General features: G+C 43.5%; 1 protein-coding gene across 2 annotated transcripts in view; it reads left to right on the forward strand.

Annotated features, from left to right (window-relative positions):
- LOC147733251 (synaptotagmin-5-like) overlaps positions 1-16,650 on the forward strand; it is a 417,434-nt gene that overhangs the window by 287,589 nt on the left and 113,195 nt on the right. The window lies entirely within an intron of this gene.

Consider the following 16,650-nt stretch of genomic DNA (forward strand, 5'->3'; position numbering starts at 1 on the left):
GGTAATTACTCTGCAGAAAGGCAATAGATACAGTGGTTGCAATAGGCAACACAATTTCTAAATACAGTTTAACATTGAGCTCAATGGGTTTTTCCTACATAAATGCAGAGGATTACTTTTCTAACCACAGGACTGGATCCTGGATTGAGTCCAGGGGCTTAAGCTATAAACAGTTAAGTAAAAGTGTTTTGGTTACAGTTGTGATTTTTAAAGAATATAAATGTATTTTCAAAGTTGACAGAAACTTTTTCAGTGAAAAACTAGCAATGTTATCCTATGGAAGGAAACTCAAGTCACAGGTAAAGTAGGTACTCGTTACGTTTGTAATCCAGTACTGGACTCCTAGGTTCAGCACTGGGACCTCTAACTAGGACAGGTAAGTAATTAAGGTTTGATAGTTAGTACGATTTTTAAAGAATTTCTAGTTTGCAAAAATTGAAACTTAGAAGAAATTTCTCAGAAAAACAGTCAATGTTTTCCTATGAAAGAAAATTCAGGTAACTGGTAAGTACAGTTAGGATTTCTTTTGCGGTTCAGTATTGGGCTAAAAGGGTACAATGTACTGGCTTCTCTCCTGATCACAGGTGAGTAATTCGGAATTCGTTATTCGGCTGATTTTAGATGAATATTTTAAAGTTTCAAAACTCCACACTTACAAGAAATTTCAAGTGATAACTCACTTTTCTTCCGTACGTTAACATTGACTGGTTATCAGCTTTTAGGTAGGAACTCGACTGGTGGAGTTAAGGTTCTGAGCATAGACTCAGGGGTCTCCCAGGGTCAGAAAGGTACAGTAGTTACACCCTCAGTAGCACAGGGGCAGCCAGGTGCAGAGAGAGTAGGCCCAATGCAATCTAATGGAGGGTAGGGGGCCTTTGGTTGGTGGCCGCAAGCAAGCAGGCCACGCGGCTGTGGGAGCTGAGCTCTGGTCACTTACTCAGGGCAAGTGGGGCAGTAGAGTAGAGTAGTTGTTGCTCTTCCAGCGGCACTCGGGCGGCTGGGTACAGGGTTCTTTTGAGCGCTAAATGTTGTCCAATGGGAAAGTTAAAAAGTGAACAAAGGCTTCAGTCTCGGGAACGGAGATTCTTCAGATGCGATCACCACTTCAAGAGGTAATTTGGGATCTTGGAGAAGAGGTAGGTACCCCAAAGGAGGGCACAGGGGGCCACAGGGCGCCGGGTGCAGGGGTGTCTTTTAGTGTCAGGAAATCTTACCCTCGGCTGGTCGCGGTTGGAGGGGTCCCTAGTTCTGAGGCTGCTGGCGTTATCTGGTTCATCGAGGGGGGTCTTTGGACACTGGACTTCGGGTTCTTGTGGTCTTGGGTCACTCAGGCACAGGCCGGGCTTGGCGGGTGCAGAGTGGGCTGGATTCGCGGTTCCTGGCTGGTACCAGGGGTATCACTGTTGGAGCAGAACCACTGCTCATGGGAGTCCCAGTCTTTTGGAAGGTTCAAGGCAGGCAGGTTCTCTCGGGTTGTCGACATTGCTGTCCGCAGGAGATGCTGGAGTTTCACAGGAGCAGGTTCAAGGATCAACAGGCCTGTAGGGTTCTGGGGCCAAGTCAGTGGGCGTCGTTCTTTTGTTAGCAGCTACGAGTTAGGTCTTCTTGTTTCTTGGTCTTCTTGTTGTTGCAATCGGGATCTGAGAAAGGAAGGTTCAGGGTGCCCCTAAATACTAAACTTAGGGGCGTTACAGGTAGGGCAAGGGCAGGGGCTCATGCACCTGTGCCCACACCACTGGCATAGGGCACGCAGCTAGATGGGTGACCGACGGAGGCCAGGGCAGTGAGCTTGTGGGCATGGGACACACGGATGTGTGCCATGTCGACTCTCTGTTTAGTTCTGTACTTAGACAGTCAGCCTGAAAAGGCAGTATGTGGGTGTCAGGGCACAGGGCCCCTAAGGGTGGCACAATACATACTGCGGCCCTTAGGGGCCTTCTCTGGTCATCATACCCTGGGCGCCTAGGGTACCATTTACTAAGGGCTGACAGGTGGCCATAGATGCCAATTGGGTTTAAGTTTCAACACAGTTTTAGGGAAGGAACACAGGCCCTGGACACTTGGTTGGCAGGAGCCCAGGGCACACTCAGTCAAAGCACATCAGCAATTAAGCAAAAACTGGGGGCAAGAAAAATGGCACTCTCACACCTGCACACCATCACTTACCAATTCCTTGTCACTGCAATGTTAAGTTAATTAGGGGATTGGTTCCGGAAGTTAGAATATTAGGCATAACTAAAACATTTATTTTTATTTTCATGGAATGACCACAGACTCTGGAAAGTTTTTAAACCTTTATCAATGCAATATTTTGTGAGTCAAATACCAATACATACAAATCAACAGTTTCTCAAGAATAAATATAACAATCAAAGCAAAAATCTTTAGAGACTTAGTTAATTTTCTAGACATTGGTACCTGGGAAGGGTGAAGAAGGGAAAACAGTAGAAGGACATACACACAGATTTATATTTACCTAGGATGGTGTGAGGTCCAACCCGGCCAAGGGCTGGAGAGAAAGGGCTCCCGACTAAACAGGAGCCAACAGGTCAGGACAGGACATGTAACCTCTTCTAAGTGCAACACCAGCATTACACCTTCTCTGATGCTACTCTCGGACCCCACTGGATAAATCGTTTCTTCTCCTTCAGCAATTTCCTGATTCTTCTGTCAGAGTGCTCTACCAGCCCTCTGCTCTCGATTCTTCCATGATCTCCTTCAGCAAACATTGGGTCAGTGACAGGTCTGTGACAAGTCGGACAATCTAACTTACAGAGCCTACCTTAATTATACAATTTCCAGGGTATGTACCAACCCCCAATGTTTCAATATTCATGTATTCCCTTCATTTAATTGGTCAGTGGAACGGGGAGAGGTCATCACACCATAGGATTATGAAGTCATTTTCCTTTGACTTAATTGTTCTTTGTTCCCTCCTCTTACTTGTTTTCCCATGCTTAAATATTCCCACCCGCATTTCATTGAATCATAAACAATGTATTCAAAATTGACACTTCTTCTTTCCTTCTTCGGGTCAAAAGGTGCGGTTCTGAAGCGCATCTCTAGTTAGACAGTCTTTTGGCTGTAGTTCAATGTCATCTCCACGAAGTTCAGAGTGTTCAATGCGCCTGCGTTACCCATGACAAAATGGCGCTTTCAGTCCCCCTCCAGGCCCAAATTCGAGCGAATAGCAAAATCAAAGAACATATTAGAATGTGAAAATAAATGAATGCACTGTATACCCCTTATTTCTACTCTATCCCTTTTACCTTTGTTTATCTTTTGCATTAGCAGTTAAGCAAAACACACGAGGTTTAGTTTAAGCTAAAGCATATGCATTAGCATGTGAGGTTCGAAGCGGCCATTTTAGGCACTACTGCACAGTTGCCAAGAATTCCCACCAAAGCAAAAGACGTCATAATACGTAGATGCAGTAGACACATGCACAGAAGATTTCCCACATTTTCGGCAGCCATATTAAGTCACTCAAGTTACTTGTTAGTAAAAGCACATAGGAAAGCTTCTTCTAGATACAGAAAATGTTGTGCGGTGCAATATTAGTACTCGCAAACATATTGGTTAACTTATTACATGTTATTTTGAGAGGATTGAGTCCAAGTAAGTTTTGTTACATATGAAACCTTGCTCCGTCAATCCCCTCTTTGATGGCATTTTATGCCATCACTAATTATTGAACCAGATGCCAACTTTAGCAGTTTCCCATTTCAATTTCTTCTATTACTTTAGTATTTCCTTTTTCCCTTTTCTTTTGAAACCCTTTCATTCTTCTGTAAATATCCCCTTTCAGTTCTTCAAGTTGTATTTCATCAAATTTTCTTTTTCTTCCCTTTTCGTTCACTGTGTATCATTTTCTGTTTCGGCAGCATTTGCACCAAATCAGTATTATTAAAACTAACAGTGTTATTCCCATTATTGTCATCAGTATCTGACCTAAAATATTTCTTCCAACATTAGAAAACCAACCAGTTAGCCTTTTCCAGGCACTATCAACCTCCAGTGGTTTCAATTCTTCTTCCAAATTTATAATCTTCCAGACATATCTCCCAATTTCAATACTTTTGTCAGGTATGTATGTGCAACAATGTTGCGCCTTCAACATCTTACAGACTCTGCCCTCTTTGGCCAATAATATGTCAAGAGCAAGTCGATTTTGTGATCAACCACTGTAGACAATTTACAAATTCTTTGTGTATTTAGAATTACTCCCACTGAAGGTATCAATGCACTGAATATATCTCCTACAATTTCTGAAAAACTAGCCCTTTTTTTGTGTGTTAGTCCATTATTTTCTTCATTGTTTCCAGTAATTCTTTTTACATGGAACACCTTTGGGAATACTATTCCAAAATAGCAACTACCATACCAATGATCAGGCAGCTTAAAGTAAGCTTTATTTCCACAAATGTAATAGATTCCAGGAAATGCTGAATCAGTTCTCCCTTTTAATCCCCAACCCCTGGTTATTAGGATGTTGTTTTCACATTCCCTGGAACCAATGAATACATTGTTATACTCTGTTTTTAACCTACGGAGACAGATTTTCCCCTTCTTTTCAAGGTCCAGGGACATAGCAGCATGAGTCTTGCCAGTTGAATAAAATCCTCCCTCTCAGCCCATTAAGGTATTTGAGTTTTTGGTTCAGTAGCCCTTCAATGGAAATCCTATCTCCTTTTATCTACTAAGTTCAAAAATATTTTTTCTTCTTCATGTAACTTGCATGTTAAATTATCTGTATGTGCTTCAGCTATATCTATGGTTTTCATTGTTAGAAATATTCACCCATGAATTGTGAATCTCTACTGCTAAGGACAGGGTTCATTTTTCTACGCAGGGGGTAGTTCAGAAAAAATCAGATCAATGTTAGAATAATAATATTGTAATTTTCAAGTTCTATAGAATAAACTAGCTAGAATACTACATGAAATACCATATGACAGTGGTAAATGAGGATATGTCACTCCTGCTACTGATGCCGGTAATTTCATACAAAGATAACAATCACTAACTTCCATTGTTTCTACATAATGTACTAACAGATTAGCAAAAACATTAAAATCTGTCTCATTTCTATTTTTACTGTGGTGTAATTCTGTCTCATCTGGTGCTTCTAATTCTACTCTGTTCAGTTTAATGTTAGCTACCTTTCCATGTATATTGGTGTCATTCTGTTTTCTTGCAGTCATTAGATAAGGTATGGCTATTGTCAGTACTAACCATGCTATGAGTACTATAAGTACACTACATATGCATATTCTGCAACATGTTTTTATACAATTTCTTTTCGGCTTTCGAGCAGCTCTATTACAGCCATTTCTGACTAAGGAGACTTATTCCCCTCTTTGTAACTTGTATGGAATACAAATTATATATTTTTTAATATTTCAAGTTGGTCTCACTTCTTCGTCAATTCGATCAGCTGTTAATTCTTTAACACTGTCTCCACTAATCTCTAGATTCTCAAAGTCCTCAAGAATCACATATGTCCATTCAGGACCCTAAGCCCCTTAAGTGCTGCGTCGGTGCGTTGGCCGACGGCAGCACTACCTCCCCAGTGCTGCGCACGACCATTGGACGTCCATTCAGCACTAGTTCCAATGGACAGCGCAGCACTGGGGAGGGATGTTTACTAGCATCTATGAGGTTAAATTTATTGTTCGTTCTTTTCAAACGTGGATGTTTCCATCTAGGTTTTTCTGTTGATGGTCCACTTTGACTTGTCACTTAATCTACTTGATCTGGTTCTTCATTTACTGTCTTAAGGTGATATTTCAGTCTTTTGATAATACTAGGCCAAGTATCTCCTTTTCTGAATCTTTTAGCTGGCAGTGTGCTTTCACTTTCTTCAAAAGCTCTTTTGTTTTCTTTGATTTGTGGCACAATTTGTTTACTTTTGTCTTCAGAATTTCTCTCTATTTGACCTTGTCCAGGGCTTATTACCTTTGCTGTTTCTGCCTGGATGGGTTCTTCTACTCTATTCTTGCCCTGTTCAGGAGTCTCTTTACTTTGGTTCTCCTTCTACTTCTTGAACTTGTTTTTCTTGTCTTAACTGGTCCTGCTCAGGTCTTGCTACTTCTTGATTGTCTTCTGCCTGGGCGTTTTCTCTTGTGCCTATCTGCCCCTCCTCAGACTCACAAGTGCTGTTTCTATTATTTTCTTCTGTCTGAGTGTATTGCTCTTTCCTTATCTGGTCCTCCTCAGATTTGATATTAGCTTTGTTTTCTGTATTCTGAGTGCGTACTTCTATTCCGGTCTCATCCTCATTATCACTCTGTCTGTCTAGATATGTTTGTTTTCTTGTTCTCACAGGTCTTTCAGGTATGTCCACTATTGGGTTCCAGTCACCCTGACTAGTGCTAGGTTGTTCTTGCTCAGCTACTTCAGAATCTATTACTTGTGATTCCTCAGCTGTGCAACCATCTGCCCTTTCAGCTTGCTGTGATTCAGTTTCATCAGGTGCTGGTATCTGCTTGGTATGGCTGGCATGTATTTAATTAGGCAATCCTGCACATTTTACAGCTGTTGGCGTAACCAATATAACCTGATGTGGTTTTTCCCACCTTCGTGTAGGCAAGATTCTCGAGTGTGCTCTTTCACTACTACCCAATCACCAGGATTCAGGTCATGTGCATGGTTCGGCTGCCTGGAGACAGCGTTTTCCGCAACCTGGTGAGAGATAGAATGCACTTGGTCAGCCAACTCTTTGCAATATTCTAGTACCAAATCATCAGATATATTCAACAGCTTGTGTCCTGGTATATATGTTTGCCTCATTGCCCTTCCCATGAGTATCTCATGGGGACTCAAGCCTGTGTTCTTGTCTGGAATGCTTCTTAGTCCCATCAGGACAAGAGGTAAAGCATCAGGCCCCTCCAATGGGATGAATGCACACACCTTTCCCAGTCTTGACTTGATTGTGCCATTCAATTGTTCTACCACTCCAGAAGCCTCTGGGCGATATGCACAGTGCAGCTTTTCTCAATTTTAAATGGTTCACAAATTAATCAAATTATTTCATTATTAAAATTAGACCCTCGGTCTGACTCAATCGTTACTGGAAAACCGAATCTAGGCATGAGTTCTCTCAAAAGGAGTTTTGCCACAGTCAAACTATCATTCCTTCTGGTAGGGAATGCCTCCACCCACTTGGAATACAAACAAAGTATGACAAGTACATATTTCAACCCACAACAGGCAGGTAACTAAATGAAATCAATCTGGAGTCTGATGAATGGACCTTCAGCTTTCCCAATCGTCCAGGGACAAACTACAGTTTTTTTGCCTGGGTTCCTTTGTTGACAAAATAAGAATCTCTGGCATAGACTGTGCGATATTCCTGAACCTTACGTTAAACCAATCTTGTTGAGTCAAATCATTGCATCTCTGCCTATGTGTGTGTCTCCATGATACTTTCTAGCCATTGGTGTAAGCATACAGTCAGGTAACACAGGTCTCCCATCTAGATAAATTATTACACCATTAGCATTTCTTCTCTGACAACCTATTTTCTCCCATTCCTCTTTATCTTTTGGTTCGGCTTCATTTTGTAAATCTCATACTTCCTCCGATGTTCCTATACCCCCAAGTAGCATAAGTTGGCAGCTGATTCCACATGCATCAATTTTCTTGTTTACTGCTATTTTTAATTTAGCACAATGTTGGGCCACTTGGCCAGCATAACGATTTCCAGCTGTCACTTTATCGGTTACAGATTGGTGAGCAGCACATTTGACCACGGCCACTTCTTTTGGCAATTGAACTGCTTCAATTAATTCTTTTACAAAATGTCCATTTTTAATAGGGGTTCCTGAAGAAGTCATGAAATCCCTTTGCATCCAAAGTTGGCCAAAGTCGTGCAAAACCCCGTAACCATACTGACTATCAGTGTAAATGGTTACTTTCCATTTTTTCCCAATTTTGCAAGCTTTGATTAAAGCTACCAATTTGGCTATTTGTGCAGACTTGACTCCTGGTAAATAGGATGCTTCGACTATTCCAGCCAATGTGCACACAGCGTAAGCAGCACTCAGTCCTCCTTCCTCATGATGCATGCACAAGCAATCTAAAAACAGCTCATGTTCTGCATCCTTTAAAGGTTCTTCCTTTATATCTGGGCGTGGTTTGGTACTCATCTCAGTAAGATCAAGGCAATCATGTTCAACCTCATCTCTTACTTCCTCAAAAGGTGAATCAGGCAACAGAGTTGTGGGGGTTAAGCCTGTACATCAGACTATCGTTACATTTTCTGCACCTAGTATAACTCGCTCATACTTAGTCAGCCGACTAGGATTAGGATATTGGGTACAAGTTCGCGTGAGCAGAATCACAACTGCATGTGGGACTATACGGTTACAGGGTGTCCCATTGCGATAGATTCACTTTGTTCCAAACTCATGCAACTTGCAGCTACAGATTTTAGGCACCCTGGTAATGCAGATGCCACTGGGTCCAAAGTGGCAGAGAAGTATGCCACAGGACGTCGCATCAAGCCATGCGTCTGCGTTAGGACTGAGAGAGCACAATTGTCTCTTGCATCACAGAATAATGCAAATTCTTTAGACTATTCTGGCATACCTAATGCAGGTACTAAGCATGGGCGGAAAATCCGTTACGCTCGCGGATTTTCGGTAAATTTGCAATCCGCGAGATCCGCGAATTTCCCGCAAAATCCGCAAATTCGCACGCAGCGGATTTTTTTTCTTGGTGATACAATTTTGCTGCGTGCGGTGTAAGTTCGCAATTGCGAACTGGTACAAAACCCTTGCGAACTGGCAGAAATCCTTGCGAACTGGCAGAAATGCTTGCGAACACAAAAAAAGCATTCAGCAGGTTCAAAAGTTCAAACTCATCATTAGTAACCATTCCCTGTAGTGCTTCCTGACAAGGGCCCCTCAAGAGTTCAGTTGCTAGTTGCAACAATTATATGACCCTGCTCTGACCCTCACAGCAGGCTCATAGAATAGCTACAAGTAGGCCACAAAGGTCCTGGAAAAAAAAATTGCACTGCAACAGAAAGCAAATTACAGATAAGGAAGCAGGTGCCAGACTGGAATTTTAAAACAGTGACACATTAATAAATCAACCCCAAATTAATTCATGTCAGTTGAAGCAGGCAGGTGTGCTTGCTTTTCCCCCCCATAATCTACAGTGATGATGAACCAGAGGGTGGCATTGATGCACCAGAGGGTGGCATGGGTGAAACAGAGGGTGGCAGGGGTGAAACAGAGGGTTTTGGGAACCTGTGATGATGAACCAGACGTAGAAACAACTTAATCGTGACCGTTGCGAGCCGACATGTAAGTTCGCAATTGCGAACTGGTACAAAACCCTCGCGAACTGGCAGAAATCCTTGCGAACACAAAAAAAAAATCTGCAAATCCGCGAGAATTTGCGGATGAGAATTGCGAGTTCGCAAATTCGCAAAATTTGCGAACGCCAGATTCACAAAATTCGCCCATGCTTAGCAGGTACTTCGTATAGACAGTTTAGTAATTTCCCAAAAGCAGTCATGCTTTCATCACCCCATTGTACTTGATCTCTTGCTCTTTTCCTTGTCATTTGGATCAATGGTTTAGCAAGTACTGCAAATCCCACAATCCACTGCCTGCAATATCCCACAACTCCAAGAAACATCCTGATTTCTTTCTGAGTCTGAGGTAATTTCAATATTTCTGATTATTTTGATTCTTTTTGAAGTCACTCTTCTGACCCCTCTTTCTATTTGGTGTCCCAAATATTTGACTGAAGTGGTACAGAATTGTAGTTTCTCAGGTGACACTTTATGGCCACCTTCAGCCAGGTGATTCAGCAATGCAATTGAATCTATGTCAAAATCATCTCGGTTTTTGGAGGCGACTAATAAGTCGTCTATGTACTGCACCAAGACAGATTGTCTAGGCAACACCAAAGATTAAAGACACTTTTTCAAAATCTAATTAAAGATCGATGCACTTTCTGTGTACCCTTGTGGAGCACGATTCTAGACATAAACATGCTCATCAAATTTAAACGAAAATAAAAACTGACTGGATGCAATGGAATTGAGAAAAAGGCATGACATAAATCAATTACAGTGGACCATCCTGCACTCCATCGTATCTGATATAGGATTACTGCTGGATTTGGTACTATTGGGCAACATGGTACAACTATTTTATTTGTTTTGCTCAAATCTTGGACCACCCTATATTTTCCGTTTGTTTCTTTATGCCAATTATACTCAGGATTTCTTTCAATATTCCCTATTCGACCAGCCGTTCAATTTCTGCTGCAACACCTGCTTTTATTTCTGGGCTCATCTTGTATTGACAAGTATTTGAGTAGACTACACCTTCTTTTACAGCTACTTTTACTGGGTCTACCTTTGCCATTAATCCTACTTCTTTTCCGGAGAAAATCCCATACATCAGGATTTACGGTATTTTGGATCTCTTCTGGTAATTCATCGGGGGTCATCTTTTTAACTGTGTCATTTACTGCAAGTCCCTGTCTGGCTAACATGATTTTATATACTCCGTCTTCATCAGGAGTTTGAATTGCAACACCATCCGCTGTGCAAAATATTGTGCAGTTCATTTTGCACAATAAGTCCCGTCCTAGCAAGTTTACAGGACTCGAGTCTCACACAACAAACTAGTGCATTTCTCTAAAGTTGCCAATACATACCTCCATTGGTTCGGTAATTGAGGTCCTAATCTGCTTATTAGAAATGCCCACTATTTGGATCGCTTCTCCCGAGAGGGGTAGGTTTGGGATGTCTGCTGTTCTCACAGTAGAACGGGTAGCACCAGTGTCCAATAAAAAGGTAATGTCATTTCCTTCAACTTTACCCTCTATGTATGGTCCTGACTGGTCTACCGGCAGGGATGCGCCAAGTACGCACTCCTCTCCCCCCCCTCCCCCCCTCTGAGGCACTGTCATAAAGTCTCATCTTCAAAGAATGTGTCCTGTAAAAGAAACTGTTGGGTTACAGAATTTTTCTTACCACTTCCCTCCTGGTATCCGGGGTCCACACTGTACTTGGCTTGACTCACCAAATCTGGCATAGGGGCAGGTGGTAATTGATTCTGTATTACCTGTTGCAGTGGCCTCATTAACACCTCAGTCTGCGTCTGTGGATTTAAGTTTGGATTTTGGATATTATTATGCTGAACAAATTTACAATTGTTTTTCCAATACCCCAATTTTCCACACCCATGACAGGGAATCTTTTTCTTCGCCTCTTCTTTGCTCATTCACCCTCACTACCTTCACCTTGTCCTTCTCCTTTATTATTTGCCTGATTACTTAGCTGGAGATCTTGTTGTTCTGCTAATTTTACTTGAGCCCACATTACCTTTTCTTCTAATTTCTTTTGTCTGTTGTTATTTTCATCCCCACAATATTTTGCATACTTGAGGATCACGGCAATAGGTTTTGCTTGCCAGCATAACTGATGCTCTTTAATCATTTGGGATATATCTGACCTCAACCCGGACACAAAACGATACATAAAAGGTGTCATATCTTTATTATCAATGCTTTCCAACTCACTGTACTGTTTGAGTACCTGTAGAATGCGTTCATAATATGCATGTACAGATTCATCCTTCTCTTGGGTTGTTCTATCTATTTTAATCCAATTAGTTTCCTTTGGGGGGGGGTCTTTCCCTTCACATAAGTTCTTACTTGGTGATATTATTTCATTACATCATCTGAATGGGCTCCTGTTTTTGCATTAATTTATTTGAAAAGTTGTATATAGCCCTGCAAGACCCAGGGGGGTAGCAGAGCGCTTTACATGAGCATTAAAATTCCAGTCGGTACAGAAGATTTAGCAGGATCGGAAAATATAAAGACATTGCATATTAGAAAACACTTCTTAAATGAACAAATAGGCTAATAGTTATGGCCATAAGGAGAACAAAAATGTTGTGACAGACAGTTAAAACAGAAACAATAGAAAAGACAAGGGAGCTACAGAATGGTTGTTTACTCGGGACAGGGCTTTCGTTTATGCAGTTAAATGGGATGGCGCTGATCCTATATACATTGTCAGAAACATGCATCTCAGCTCAAATTGGGGGCGGGGGAGAGGGAGAAATCGGGGCTATTCAGTGAGGAAGAGAAGAAAAAAAATTGAGTGAAAATAGGGTGGGAGGGAGCAAAAAAGAGGAAAAGAAGGAAGTAACGGGTTTGAGGGAGTTGAGGAGGAGCTAGAGGTAAAGGTTAAGAGGAGGGTAGTATTAGAGTGGAGAAATAAGTCTAGGGGAGAGAGAGAGGGGAGGGGAGAAGAGTCAGACAGAAAAGACTGTCAAGGGTGGTATGAATAATGGGGAATTAATAAAGGGTTGGATGCAGCAATTAAAGACCCCAGTATTTGGAGAGAAGGTGGGATTTGAGGTCTTTTTTAAAGCTGTGGTATGAGGGGTTGCAGCGCAGGTCTCTGGGAATTGCGGTCCAGATGATCAGGGCGTTTCCCGAGAAGGAGCAGGATGGTGTGGTGCTCCTATTTGATAGGGGGAGACGAGAAGAAGGGTATTTGAGCTTCTCGTCTGTCGGAAGCAGCAGCTTTTTCGAGTTTGTTGGAGATATACAGCGGGGTTTGTTGGTGGAGGGCTTTGTGTGTAATGCAGGCAGTCTTGTAAACAGATCTTCCCTCAACGGGTAGCCAGTTTTGGGCCTTAAGGGTTGGGGAGATGTGGTTGCAGCGTTTGCAGGCAGTATTTAGCCTGGCGGCTGAGTTGAGCACAGCTCTGAGGGGGGCAAAGTGTTTTGGGGATTCCAGTGAGAATAGCATTGCCATAGTCTATTTTGGAGAGGACTAGGGATTGGACAAACCATTTAAAGTCGTCAGCAAGAATGAAGGGTTTGAGTTTTTTAAGTTGTCGGAGTGTGCAGAGATCTCCTTTTGCCACGTTTTTGATGTGGTTGTTAAGAGTGAGTTTGTTGTTGATGTCGAAGCCAAGTGATTTTGCTGAGTTAGATAAGGAGAGCGAACAGTTTAGGGCATTGAGGTCTGGGAGCCAGCCTTGGATGGGGAGCTTGTTGTTTTTGGGTGAGAAGAGAATGATTTTGGTTTTATTGGGGCTAAGTTGGAGGTGATTGGAGAAGAACCAGGATTGGATCATGCTAAGGGCATTGTTAAGGTCAATAATATCAGTGTGGGATTTGATCTTGTTGTACAGTTGGGTATCGTCAACATAGAGATGGTAGATAATTCCTGCTTGTTTCAGAATGAGGGTAAGGGGTTCCATAAAGAGGTTGAAGAGGGAGGGAGAGAGAATTGAGCCCTGGGGGTACACCTAGGGAGACCGGAGTGGGGTTAGAGAGGCAGTCCTTGATTTTGATTTGTTGTGTTCTGTGTTGGAGAAAGGGGGAGAACCATTTGAGGGCTAGACCGTTGATGCCAAAACGGGTTCTGAGTGAGTTAAGTAGAGAGGCGTGGTTCACTGTATCGAAGGCAGCAGAGAGGTCAAGGAGAATGAACAGGCAGGACTCACCATTGTCAAGGGACCGGTGGAGGTCGTCGACAATCTTGAGCATGGCGGTTTCCGTGCTGCATCCTTTTCTGAAACCGGATTGCAGCAGGTCAAGTAGGTTGAAGTCGTTGATGTGATTGTCGAGTTGTCTGAGAGCGCATTTTTCCAGTACTTTCGATAGCAGAGGGAGGTTCGAAATGGTGCGAAAGTTGTTAGGGTCATTTGGGTCGGCTGATGGGTTTTTGAGGATGGGTGTGATTTGACTGAGCTGGAGAGAGTCAGGGACACACCCGTTGGCAAAAGAGGACTTAATAATTTACATCCAGTAAGGGGCTATGATATGTTTGAGGTCATGGATGAGGCTGGAAGGAAGAGGATCTTTGGAGTGCGAAGAGGGCTTAAGTTTAAAGATGATGTTGAGGACTTCATGTTCCGAAACCGGATGAAAACTTAGCCAAGAGGCATTATTTTTCAGATGTAAGATGGAGGGGATGGAATCAGGAGAGGTAGAAACAGGAAAATGTGTTGGAGTGTTGAGATGACGCGGCGGGGTCGACGTGGACGGCAGGCTCGAAAAGATATCGCCAGCGGATTGAAGGGATGGCGAAGCCTGGATAGGGAGGAAAGATAGCTCGATTTTGGTGATTTTCTCAGAGAAGAAGTTAGCAATTTCTGCACTTCTTTCAGAAGAGCCCTTCAGCTCGGAAGGGGGGGTGGATGATGTTTGTTTTCTAACAATGTTGAAAAGTTCTGTAGGCCGATATTTGGCACAATCAAGTTGTGCTCTGAAAAAACTGGTCTTTTCCTTGAAGATTTGTTTCTTGTATTTCGATCTTGCTGATCTGAGGACGGCTAGATGGGAGGGAGAGGGGTGTAGTCTCCATGTTCTTTCAGTCTGTCTAAGAGAACGTCTTTCATTATTATGATCAGAGTTGAACCAAGATTTGGATGGGATGTTTCTTTGGTTTTTTTAGTTTTGTACCCTTGCCTGTAGCGGGTACTTGAGCCTCCAACACGAGTGAGGCACTGTTTTTATCTGGAGACCTGGGGAAATGCTGGGTGGTAGGAAATTTGTGTCAGCCGGGTGACGCCACAACTATCCCACAAAAAAAATGGTTGAAAAAAGTGATTTCTGCAGCTAAATTTGAGGTTTGGAGGGCATTCTGGGTAAGGAAACGTTGGGGGATCCATGCAAGCCATACCTCCCCGGAATTCCCTGGGTGTCTAGTTTTCAGAAATGTGTGGGTTTCCCTAGGTGGCCGCCGAGCATCAGGCCAAAAACCCAAGTGACCTCCCTTGCAAAACCAGGTCTTTTTGAGGTAGGCAATTTTGATGTTGCCTCAATACGTTTTGGGCCCTTGCCTGTCGCGGGTACTTGGGCCTCCCACACGAGTGAGGCACCGTTTTTATCAGGAGACCCGGGGGAACGCTGGGTGGTAGGACATTTGCGTCTGCCCAGTGATACCACAACTTTCCCACACAAAAATGTGTGAAAAAAGGTGCTATTTTCAGCTACATTTGAGGTTTGTAGGGCATTCTGGGTAAGAAAACATTGGGGGATGCACGCAAGCCATACCTCTCTGGACTCCCCCGAGTGTCTAGTTTTCCAAAATGTGTGGGTTTGGTAGGTTTCCCTAGATGGCTGCCAAGCCCGGGGCCAAAATCTCATTGGACCCCCCTTGCAAAACCAGGTTGTTTTGTGATAGGTAATTTTGATGTCTCCTCAATAAGCTTTGGGCCCTTGCCTGTCGCGGGTACTAGGCCGACCCACACAAGTAAGGTACCATTTTTCTTGGACGACTTTGGGAAACGCGGGGTGGGTGGAAATTTTTGGATCCACGCAGATTTCCAAACTTTCCACCACAGAAAATTATTTTAATAATGTTTTAGGTTTGCAAGGGATTTTGGGTAACAAAACCTGGTGGGAGGCAGTCAAGTCACCTCATCATGGATTCCCCTGGGTGTCTAGTTTTAAAAAATGTATAGGTTTGCTAGGTTTCCCTAGGTGCCGACAGAGCTATGGTTCAAAAACTACAGCTAGGCACTTTGCGGAAAAAGGGTAATTTTTTACTGCGAAATTGAGGTGTGTCCACGTTGCGTGTTGCGCCATTTCCTGTCACAGAAAAGGGGGTGGTGATGAACAGAGTGTCTGAATTAAGCAGACCACTCTTACCCAGTCCAAAGATCAGGGCTTGATCCATCACCGTTATTTATCTCACTGCACCATCCCAGCTCAGAACCTGGCTATATGCAAATCAGTCTGTCCCTGGCCCAGTGCATCATGGGAACAGGGCAGACTAAACTACCAAGCCAATTCTTCACCAGAAAGGAGACAAGCTACCGGGGACCGGTTTCTGGCATTTCAGCCGTCTTCGGCCCGGCTTGCTAGAATCCTGATGGTGCTGTGAGAAAGGGACTCATGTCTGAGTATACCCTGCCACACCTATAGTGGCCAAAAACGATTCACCCCCTTTTCTGAATCATTTTGTCCACCATAAGCGTGGAAGGGTATACTCAGATTGTGTGTGTCTTATAATTGAAATTGTGTGTGTCTTATAAAGCGCACTTCTACCCGCACCGCAGGCCTCGTAGCGCTATAGACCGCTGGGGAACCCGTCCTGGCTTTCCCTGTGAGATAGTCCCTCCTGGGAGTCTCCAAGGTGAAACCAGGCATCCCCGGCGTTTGTGAGGGGCCGTTGTGGAGATGAGGCAAGCTAATGCCCAGAGTTGCTGAGTGTGATCTCTGGTTGGAGTAGGCACCGATGCGAGAATTATCGAGTCCGCTGATCCTGGTCCAAGACCCTGCCGCGTCAGGAATTGAACCCTGGTCCCGGGCTGTTCTCTGCTCTCGGGCCTGCCGCCTCTAACCAGTGAGCCACACCACTCCACAGGTGGAGATGTGAGTCCCTTGCTCATTGCACCATCAGGATTCAAGCAAGCCGGGCCGAAGACGGCTGTAATGCCAGAAACCGGTCCCTGGAAGCTTGTTTCCTTCCCAGTATAAGAATTGGCTTGGTAGTTTGATTTGCCCTGTTCCCATGATGCACTGGGACAGGGACAGACTAATTTGCATGTACCCAGGTTCTGAGCTGGGATGGTGCAGTGAGCTAAAAGACGGTGATGGATCAAGCCCTGATCTGTTGACTGGGTAGGAGTATTCTGCTTTATTCAG

Source organism: Lissotriton vulgaris, chromosome 2_1, assembly GCF_964263255.1.
Source record: "Lissotriton vulgaris chromosome 2_1, aLisVul1.2, whole genome shotgun sequence".
Classification (NCBI taxonomy): domain Eukaryota; kingdom Metazoa; phylum Chordata; class Amphibia; order Caudata; family Salamandridae; genus Lissotriton; species Lissotriton vulgaris.